Here is a 10,427-nt window from a genome sequence, read left to right on the forward strand (position 1 = left end):
TCACAAGTTTGGATGTGTTTTCCTGTTTTTCTTGCAGGACTTCTTCCTGTTTGTGTTTTCCTGTTTTTCTTTAAGGACTTGTAACTCTTTAGCAGTGTCCTTCTGTATTTCTTTAAGTGAGTTATTAAAGTCCTTCTTGATGTCCTCTACCATCATCATGAGATATGCTTTTATATCGGGTCTAGCTTTTTGGGTGTGTTGGGTTGCCCAGGACTAGGTGGGTTGGGAGTGCTGCATTCTGATGATGGTGAGTGGTCTTGGTTTCTGTTAGTAAGATTCTTACCTTTGCCTTTCACCATCTGGTAATCTCTGGAGTCAGTTGTTATAGTTGTCTCTGGTTAGAGTTTGTTCCTCTCTCGATTCTGTTAGCCTCTATCAGCAGACCTAGGAGATTAGCTCTCTCCTGAATTTCAGTGGTCAGAGCACTCTCAGCAGGCAAGCTCTCCTCTTGCAGGGAAGGTGCACAGATATCTGGTATTCGGACCTGCCTCCTGGCAGAAGATGAAGACCCAAAACAGGGCCTTTCCCAGAAGCTGTGTTGCTTTGGCCTGTCCAAGAAGCTGTTAGCTTCTGTAGTCCACACTCTTATCTGCACAGACTAGTCTCTGAGGGGTCTAGGAACCAAGATGGCTCCCCCAGGTTCTTTGACAATGTCCTCCTGGGTGGGGCGAACACCTCTCCTCTGGCAGGGAAGGGTACCTGATGTCTGTATAAATACCATGCAGTTTTTATCATTAGTGATCTGTAGTACAGCTTGACATCAGGGATGGTGATTCCCCTAGAAGTTCTATTATTGTTGAGAATAGTTTTCCAGACCTGGGGTTTTTTGTTAGTCAAATGAATTTGCAAATTCCTTTTTCTAATTCTATGAAGAATTGAGTAGGAATTTTGATGGGGATTGTATTGAATATGTAGTTTGCTTTTGGCAACATGGCCATTTTTACTATATTCATCCTGGCAATCCATGAGCATGGGAGATCTTTCCTTCTTCTGAGATCTTTGATTTCTTTCTTCAGAGACTTGAAGTTCTTGTAGTATAGATCTTTCACTTGTTTTGTTAGACTCACACACACACACACACACACACACACACACAAATATTTTATATTGTTTGTGACTATTGTGAAGGGTGTCATTTCCCTAATTTAATTCTCAGACTGTTTATCCTTTGATTATAGGAAGGCTACTGAACTGTTTGAGTTAATTTTATATCCAGCGACTTTGCTTAAGTTAGCTGGATTAGGAGTTCTCTCTTGAATTTTTGGGGTCACTTAATTATACTATCATATCATCTGCAAATAGTGATATCTTGACTTCTTCCTTTCTAATTTGTATTCTTTTGAGCTCCTTTTGTTGTATAATAGCTCTGGCTAGAACTTGGAGCACTATATTGAATAGGTAGAGAGAGTGAGCAGCCTGTAGTCCCTGATTTTAGTGGGATTGCTTTAAATTTATTTCCTTTTAATTTGATGTTGGCTACATGTTTGCAGTATATTGTTTTTTACTATGTTTAGGTATGGGATCTGAATTCCTGATCTTTTGAAGACTTTTAACATGAAGGGATTTTGAATTTTGTTAAATGCTTTCTCAGCATCTAATGAAATGAATGACCATGTGTTTTTTTTTCCCCCTTTGAGTTTATTTATGTAGTAGATTACATTGATGGACTTCCATATATTGAACCATCCCTGCATCCCTGAGGTGAAACCTACTTTATTGTGAATAATGATCATTTTGATTTGTTCTTGTGTTCGATTTGTGAGAATTTTATTGACTATTTTTGCATAGATATTCATAAGGAAAATTGGTCTGAAATTCTCTTTCTTTGTTGGGTTTTTGTGTGGTTTTGGTATCAGTGTAACTCTGGCTTCATAGAACTTATTCAGTAGTGTTCTTTCTGTTTTTATTTTGTGGGATAGTTTGAAGAGTATTGATTGGTATTAGGTCTTCTTTGAAGGTCTGATAGAATTCTGCACTAAACCCCTCTGGTCCTTGGCTTTTTTTGGTTGGGAAACTTAGGGTTTTTGTTTGTTTGCTTGTTTGTTTTGTTTTTATAGAGTAGAGATCTCTTGGTCTTTCCCAGTATACTTTGGCATGTTTATTATTGTTCTCTGGTCAGCTCCTGATTAGATAGATATATTGGCAAGACTTTATTATGACATCTAACTGTACTAGGAGATACAAGCACCCAGCAAACTCCCAGATCCTTTGCCACTTATATAATTTTCACCTCCTCTTCCTCAATATTCCATGAGCTTTAAATGGAGAAGTGTTTTGTAGGATATACTTTGGGACTGGGATCCATCATATTCCTAAACCACCATAATCCATACAGTATAAGCATCTGTCCTTATATCCACACAGATAAGTGTAGCCCTCATTCCTCTTAAAGAAAACATCTTTTTTATTTTTTCAATGAATAGACTATTTTGGAAAATCATCCAACTCACTTTTATTTCTCTATTATAATTTAATTATATTTCTCACTCTCATCAATAATATTATTTTACTTAAAGTACCTAAAGATTTGTTCATTTTTATAGTATAAATTCTGTGAAATTAGGATGTTATTTGTACTTTCAGAGGACATTCATAAATAATTTTTACTCAGTTTTTCAATTTTGGATGTTATTTTACCTAATCTGGGTGATTCTTTTATTATGATAGGAATGAAATTATTTCATTTCTACATAATAATTATATTCATCCTCAATATTTTAGAACGTTTTTCTCATTGTTTTTAATTTAGAATTCTAATCCAAACGCACATTAACATCATTGCCGACATGTAGTTATTTACCGCTACTCAGAATAGTCCATTTCTTGTTGATTTACCATACTACACTCTCTATGCATGTGTGTCTTTCACCAATTATTCTGTATCAACAGCTTTTTCTTTACCTGTCACTTTACATATTTATATAGAAGACCTAAAACTTGAGATAAATTGAACTTATGAATATTCTTTTATCTATATATAACATGGGTATCCTCTTTTGCTGAAGGAAATTTTCTCCAATATATTTGACATTATCACTCTCTATTTTAATAAATTATATCTAAACATAATTATATTTTCATCACAAATAGATATATTCACATATCTATTTCTATACTTTTAAGTAAATATGCTTTTAAATCTTAGCGATATGCTTTGAATTTATAACTTCCTGCTCTTTGTATACATACATGCATACATACAGCTACTCACCACAATACTTTTCTTTCACTTGGTCTTATACATTGTACACATATCTGCACATATTTTTCTTGTGCTACTGTGTCAGGAGAAGCATGTGTCAAAATGGGAATATTTCTTCTTCTTTTAGAAGTTATATAAACTGTACTAACATTTTAAGTATTCTCCATTTTGACTGGTTGTCTTTTTCATTTGTTTGTTTGTTTGTTTGTTTGTTTGTTTCAAGACAGGGTTTTTATGTATAGACTTGGCTATTCTGGAACTCACTCTGTAGACCAGATTGGTCTCAAACTCAGAAATTCGTCTGTCTCTACTTCCCAAGTGCTGGAATTAAAGGTGTGTGCCTGCACTGTCTGGAGACTGGCTGCCTTTTAATCACAAATTCAGGCATAGTAAATTGGGAAAAATGACATTGTAAGCAAATCAAATTGCAGAATACTAAAAGGGTCAGAGTAGGTAGTCTTTCTCTTCTGAGAGCATGCAGGCTAGAGAAATATAGTATTCTAAACATAGGTAGACATGCTATTATGCATATATATTTCAACTCACTACTACTAGAAAGTGATGACGAGCACTATTTTTGTTATTAAAATTTTAAACCACTTTAGGGTACATTTAGAAATATATATTTATATGACCATTTTATATAATAAATCCCAATTTCAACTTTTATAATTTGTAATTTGTTAGGTCTCTTTAAACTGAAATTATTAAGTGAATATCTACAGGTATTAATAAAGTTTACTGGTATAAACATCTCCTGCTATTTCAGAAAAAGGATGAAAATACTGACGTGCAGTAAACAGATCAATTTTCTTAGTTTTTCAGCTAAGTTTGACCTAATCACATCTGGGCATGTTTTCTTTATTTCAATATTAGCCTGAACTGATCAAATTGTCATTTCATTCCTAGAGAGGTCACTTTTTAAAATTAAAATACACTTAAATAAAAACTAATTATGTAAGTTAATGTTTTTCAAAACATAAATAACTATATGGATGAGAACTTCAGATAAGTGACAGAACATCTGTAAATAAAAACTGTGTTTACAAACTGAAGAACAAATGTTTCAGAATGTGGGGAATGACTAATTCATGCTCTCTAGATGTTCATTGACAAATGAAAGATTTGTTTACATAATGCCAGTGTCTTAGCCAAAAAGAAACTCAGCTCATTCAGTTCCCTCAGGGATATATGCTGAGGGGACACTTTTCTATCTTATTGTCCCTGTCAGAATTGGGATTGTGCTACCCAGATTTATGCACACAAACATATCTTAGCCAGGCCTTGTAGGTAGAGTTGTGTAACTATTAAGTGCATTAATGTGGCTTATTTAACAATCATTCCATACCATAATGAGTACTTAGGAAAAGAGCCATCATTTTAAAATATTGGTTCACAATTTAACTCACATCAGAGTCATATACATTCAGAAACTCATTATTATTTTCTTTCAGACTTTTTAAGGGTATCTGGTACACAGAAATGAGGACCTCTTTGCCAGTTTCCCAATTATGTCCTTTTGAATTCATTTATAGCTGATATGAGGCCAATGCTTGAGTAGGAATATCTGAGCAAGACACAGATGTCCGATGACTGAAGGTGTCAATGGACATCCTGTTATTTCATCATGTGTGTGAATACTCCTGTCACAAGTTTAACTCTAACTGTCATAACAGGTGGGTGGGTATTGTTTGGGAAAAAATCCATAGTAAGTTACAGAAATGGAACTAAAATAGCCAAAGGAAAGGATTTAAATTAGTGAAATACCACCATGGATTGTGGTTAACAATTTTGCTGATTCTTAAGCATAAAGAATGTTAACTAAGTAAGCAAGTATCATCACCCTTAGCTAAGATAAAATGGCTCTTCCTTAAGGCTTGTAATTTTCCACTCACATACAAGCTTTGTTGTTGCTGTTGTAGCCTTGAAAATCCAGATGGCTGAAGAGGTAAAACAACAAAGCTACTTTAAACATAAGAAGACTCTTTCATTCCATCCTAGGTTGACAGTGCTTTCATTAATCTGACTTCTTTAGTCTACATCAGGCCAAGCTGTTAGAGTAAGGTGGTGAACTTTATTGAAGTTGAATATTCAATGAAGGTTCCACTAATCAGTGTCAATTAAAAAATGTTGAAGACAAACATGTGTACTGATGTCTTTGTTGTGAGTTTATCCAAACAAAACAAAATAAAATCAATCAGAGGTGTTGACCTGCATATAAATATGCTGGGTGGATCAGTTTCTACCTATCTTCTTGACTATGAGCATTTAAGGCTACAATGTTCTAATATTCTACATATTATTAGTTTCTATAAATGCTGTCCATATTTATTGAATAAGTAATAATTAACAATGTATATCCTTTTTAAAGTTCCATAAGAGCTGTTTAATTTCAGCTGCACCATTTTACTCAGATTTTGCTTGATTTAAAGAAAAAGATTTTTTTCTGCAATTGCTTACATGATAGTTGTCCCTTCTTATTATATATATACATTTAGTTGACAACTCTCCCTATCCAAAGTTATTTTAAATCAGCTAAAGACCATGTTGCTTCAGGTAGATTCTTATAAGTCTATGGAAATATGCTTGTCTGTAATTGATGTACAGGTAGAAAAGGTTGAATCAGGATCTAACAGAGAATACCTCATAATTAATGACTCAACTAGGCATTAATGTCACATATGGCATCTCCAACCTGAATAATTAGCTTCTATCTTGATGCTATGAGAGAAACCTTTATTTCAGAGTATATATGAAAGAGAGAACTAAGGGTCATTTTTTTGCTAATATCCATCTTGCAAACTTTAAAGTAATGAAAGAGATGCAAGTCAGCCATTACAAACAGGAGAGACCCACAGAATCGCATCATCTAAACAAAAGACAAATGTATTTTGTCTGGCATTTGAACATCTTGTCATATAAGGTGACACTTGTGTTTATAACCAACTTAAAAGTTTCTGTTATTCATAGATAAAATCACATAAATGAGCATAGATTTCCTTAATATGTCATTGATTGTATCTTCATGTCACTTAGAAATAAAATGTCCCATTACACAGCTTAGTGCCCTAGATCACACGCACTGGGCTCCAAAGTTATATGTTCTGAATACCTTGATTCATAGACTCTGTCTTGCTACTAGATACTAAGCAAGATAATCACATTTAGGAGCAGACTTCGATATAGCACACCTTTAAAGTATCATCTCCTATATGCACACCTTTAAAGTATCATCTCCTATATGCACACCTTTAAAGTATCATCTCCTATATTTTCAACTAATTTTTTATGAAACAATCTGAATATGCCCAGAGGCATTTGGTTCAAATTCTTAACCTTACAAACATGCCTACTCTGCCATACAAGAGAAAAAGAAGTCTACTGATTTTTTTCTTCTCAAACTATGACTCTAAAATGAGCACGATAAGGAACACATTGTTCAAATGTATGGATGCTTGCTAATACAATTATAATATAATTATTACTTCCTAAGATAAAATTTTAGTATACCATCCCTTCAAGAAGAGCACTGCCCTGGAAGTAATGTTTGCACCTTCCTAGCTTGCTTTGTTCACATGCCCATGTGTGTTTCCTTTTCCTTTTCTTTTCTTTTTCTTTTTTTTTTTTCCTTTTTCTTGAACTTTAAATTTACTAAGACAGCAAACATTGTCTTTGGATATATTCCCAGCATTAGTTTTCAAAATTTGTTGTATATGGCATAAAAGATAACTACAAAATCAAAGACAGAGAGTGTATCACTATTTTAAAACATGAAACTTTTTCTACATTATAAACATTTCTGATATCTCAGCATAGCCAATCCAGATATACTTAGCTGGAGTTGAACTACAAGTGTATATATAACTCATAATAATTGAAATGCATTTTACAGTTTTATACTTCAAACATTTATTGTGTTCAACATGTGTTTTTCCTAATTAATTGACCTTATGTGTCCAATGAGTCCACTCTTCTCTGGAAAACACATATCTTTTGGACAGTTTCATTGTGTCAGCATTGCTATGAAAAGTGTATTTTATTGCTTTGTTTCTTAGAGTTTCTGCAGAGAAAACGACTGTTTAAAAATGATGCCCTTAATAAAGTGTAAAATAGCATTACCTGAGGAACAGGCAAGGGTAAGTAGTAGATTTAATGTGTGGAACTGTATTTGCAATTGTTACAGCATGCGCTTTGGTATCTTACCCTCCAAATATTACCAGGCTAGTCCTGGGAAGAGAGTGTTGTCTAGTATAGTTTTCTTTTCCCTTCCAAGCCATTTGAAAAAATACCGCGGTAATCTTTATCTCACAGCACAGTTTCCCACTCACAGTTGGAAGCAATCATACACTCATAACCATCATGGATGAGCAGTGGAGGAACTCTGTAGGGCAGTCCTGAAGGCTCTGGGGCAAATAGGGCAGAAATAACAAGGTTTTCCTTATTGTTACCTTTTGTTTCTTTGCTTTGAGGGTTTGAAGGTGGTGTTGTTGTTGTGTTTGTTGTTGCTGCTGTTGTTGATTCTATGGGGTCTTACTTCAGGGTGGGCTAGAACTCAGTTCTCAGATCAACTGGCTTCAAACTCATAATAATCCTCCTGAATCATAGCTCCCAAGTGTTGGGGTTACAGATGGTAGAGTGCTCACATAACCATATTGTGCAGTTTTGAGGAGAATTAACTGAGATGGCAGGGACTCCAATATGGGTTAATGCGGTAATCATGGTAGAGAAAGAACAAGAACTTGAGGATTATTTACCTGGGTGGGCAGGCTTTATGTATTTCACATGATTCAGGCATCATCCTTACCTCCTTGAAGAATCAGACTTTCATTCATTAAAGAGAACTGTACCCTAAAAATGTTTTTTATTCAAATATAATGATTAACTCTAATATTTCTTATAAAAAAGTAACTTTCTAATGGTTTGTAAGTAAAAAGATAGTTTAACTAGTGTCTCTGAATATACATGACATCAAAAAATGTATAAACTGGCAAAATTGACATTACTGTAGATAAGGCCCATGCAATTTTTAAAGTTACTTTGTGTAACTACACAACATCTAGTTTGCTAGAAGTAAATGCTTCAGTTTCAGTTTAAAAGGAAGTGCATCTTATATTATAAAATGGATTATAGTTAATTTTCCTTATTGCTGAGGGGAACTTTCTAGGCAAAACTGTCATATTTTCACAGTAAATATGACATTGCAATTTGAATTCATTGTGCAATACATTTTCTCATTTTATAATATTTATTCAATAATTAAGTGAAAAATGAAATCATTAGTGCAGGTGTTGGCTCACCTTTGGAGCAACAGAATTTGGCATTATCTAATTTAAAGAAGTTGACTACAAAATTTCCCAAAGAAAAATATTGTTTCATATACTAATATTAGTAAAAAAATATAAATGTGCAAGTTTGTCAGGAAACCTATACTGAAATGCCCGTTTAGAAGAGGTCATGAAAGTTTGGAAAAAAAGAAAAAGCCCAGAATAATAGTGTTCCTTAAGTTTCATAACCTGAGTGATTACAATTTTATTATGTATTTTGATTTTACAAAATGCTAAACCCTTGCTGTTATAGATATATATATGTGTGTGTATATATATATATATAGTATTATAGAGTGAAAACGTTATTTATGATGAACAAATAAGTATAGAACGAATATGAGAGCTTATCAAGTATAGTCAACATCCAGTTTGTTTCTGACACACATGTGATCAGGCATCTCTCAATTATTTCTCTCATCATCTGAAGCCCCAAGTTCCTCTTCCCTGAGAAACTTTCCTTCCAGAACTGTACTTTGTCCAATGATAGGGTTGTTCTTTCAAATCACATTTCAGATCTCTGAGTATCTGTCTTCTCTTTCAAATATTTAGTTTTTTGAAGGGTTCACTTCTTGCTCCATTTAATGCCATGCTTTATGTGTAAAATTTTTCACCTTTATATTGCATCACTATTTACTATAATTTAAAAAAAGACAAACTATGTTTTACATATTCTGAAAACTCCTATCACAACTTCCCCAGTTGCACTGGAAATAAATCCAAATTACCAAATATTATTCAAGGTGTTTCTCTACTCAGTTCTGTCAATTCATGGTTAACTTGGACATTACCCTAAATACTTTATGCAAATTGGATCACTTCATTCCCACCCCCATATGTGTTAAACATCAATTACTCTAGTCCTACAGTGATCTATCTATAATTTGTTCCTACAAGTGAGATAAATCTTTTCTTCTAAGGTTATACATTAACTCCCAAAATAGGTTCTAATCTCACATCATATATAATGAATCTTCTCTTAAGTATTGGTTTTGCAGGCTGAGAAAGAAATTAGAGAAACAAAACCCTTCACAATAGTAACAAATAATATAAAATACCTTTGCGAGACTCTAACTAAGGAAGTGAAAGATCTGTATGATAAGAACTTCAAGTCTATGAAGAAAGAAATTAAAGAAGATCTCAGAAGATGGAAAGATTTCCCATGCTCACGGATTGTCAGGATCAATATATTAAAAATGGCTATCTTGCCAAAAGCTATCTACAGATTCAATGCAATCCCCATCAAAATTCCAACTCAATTCTTCAGTGAGTTAGAAAAGGCAATCTGCAAAATCATCTGGAATGACAAAAAAAAAAAAAACTAGGATAGCAAAAACTCTTCTCAAGAATAAAAGAACCTCTGATGGATTCACCATGCCTGACCTAAAGCTGTACTAGAGAGCAATTGTGATAAAAAACTGCATGGTACTGGTATAGCAACAGACAAGTAGAGCAATGGCATAGAATTGAAGACCCAGAAATGAACCGACACACCTATGGTCACTTGATCTTTGACAAGGGAGCTAAAACCATCCAGTGGAAAAAAGACAGCATTTTCAACAAATGGTGATCTCAAAACTGGCAGTTATCATGTAGAAGAATGTGAATTGATCCATTCCTATCTCCTTGTACTAAGGTCAAATCTAAGTGGGTCAAGGAACTCCATATAAAACCAGAGACAGTGAAACTTATAAAGGAGAAAGTAGGGAAAAGCCTCGAAGATATGGGCACAGGGGAAAAATTTCTGAAAAGAAGAGCAAAGGCTTGTGCTGTAAGATCGAGAATTGACAAGTGGGACCTCAAAAAATTGCAAAGCTTCTGTAAGGGAAAAGACACCATTAATAAGACAAAAAGGCCACCAACAGATTGGGAAAGGATCTTTACCTATCCTAAATCAGATA

This window comes from Mus caroli, chromosome 18 (genome assembly GCF_900094665.2).
Source record: "Mus caroli chromosome 18, CAROLI_EIJ_v1.1, whole genome shotgun sequence".
In the NCBI taxonomy this organism is placed as follows: Eukaryota; Metazoa; Chordata; class Mammalia; order Rodentia; family Muridae; genus Mus; species Mus caroli.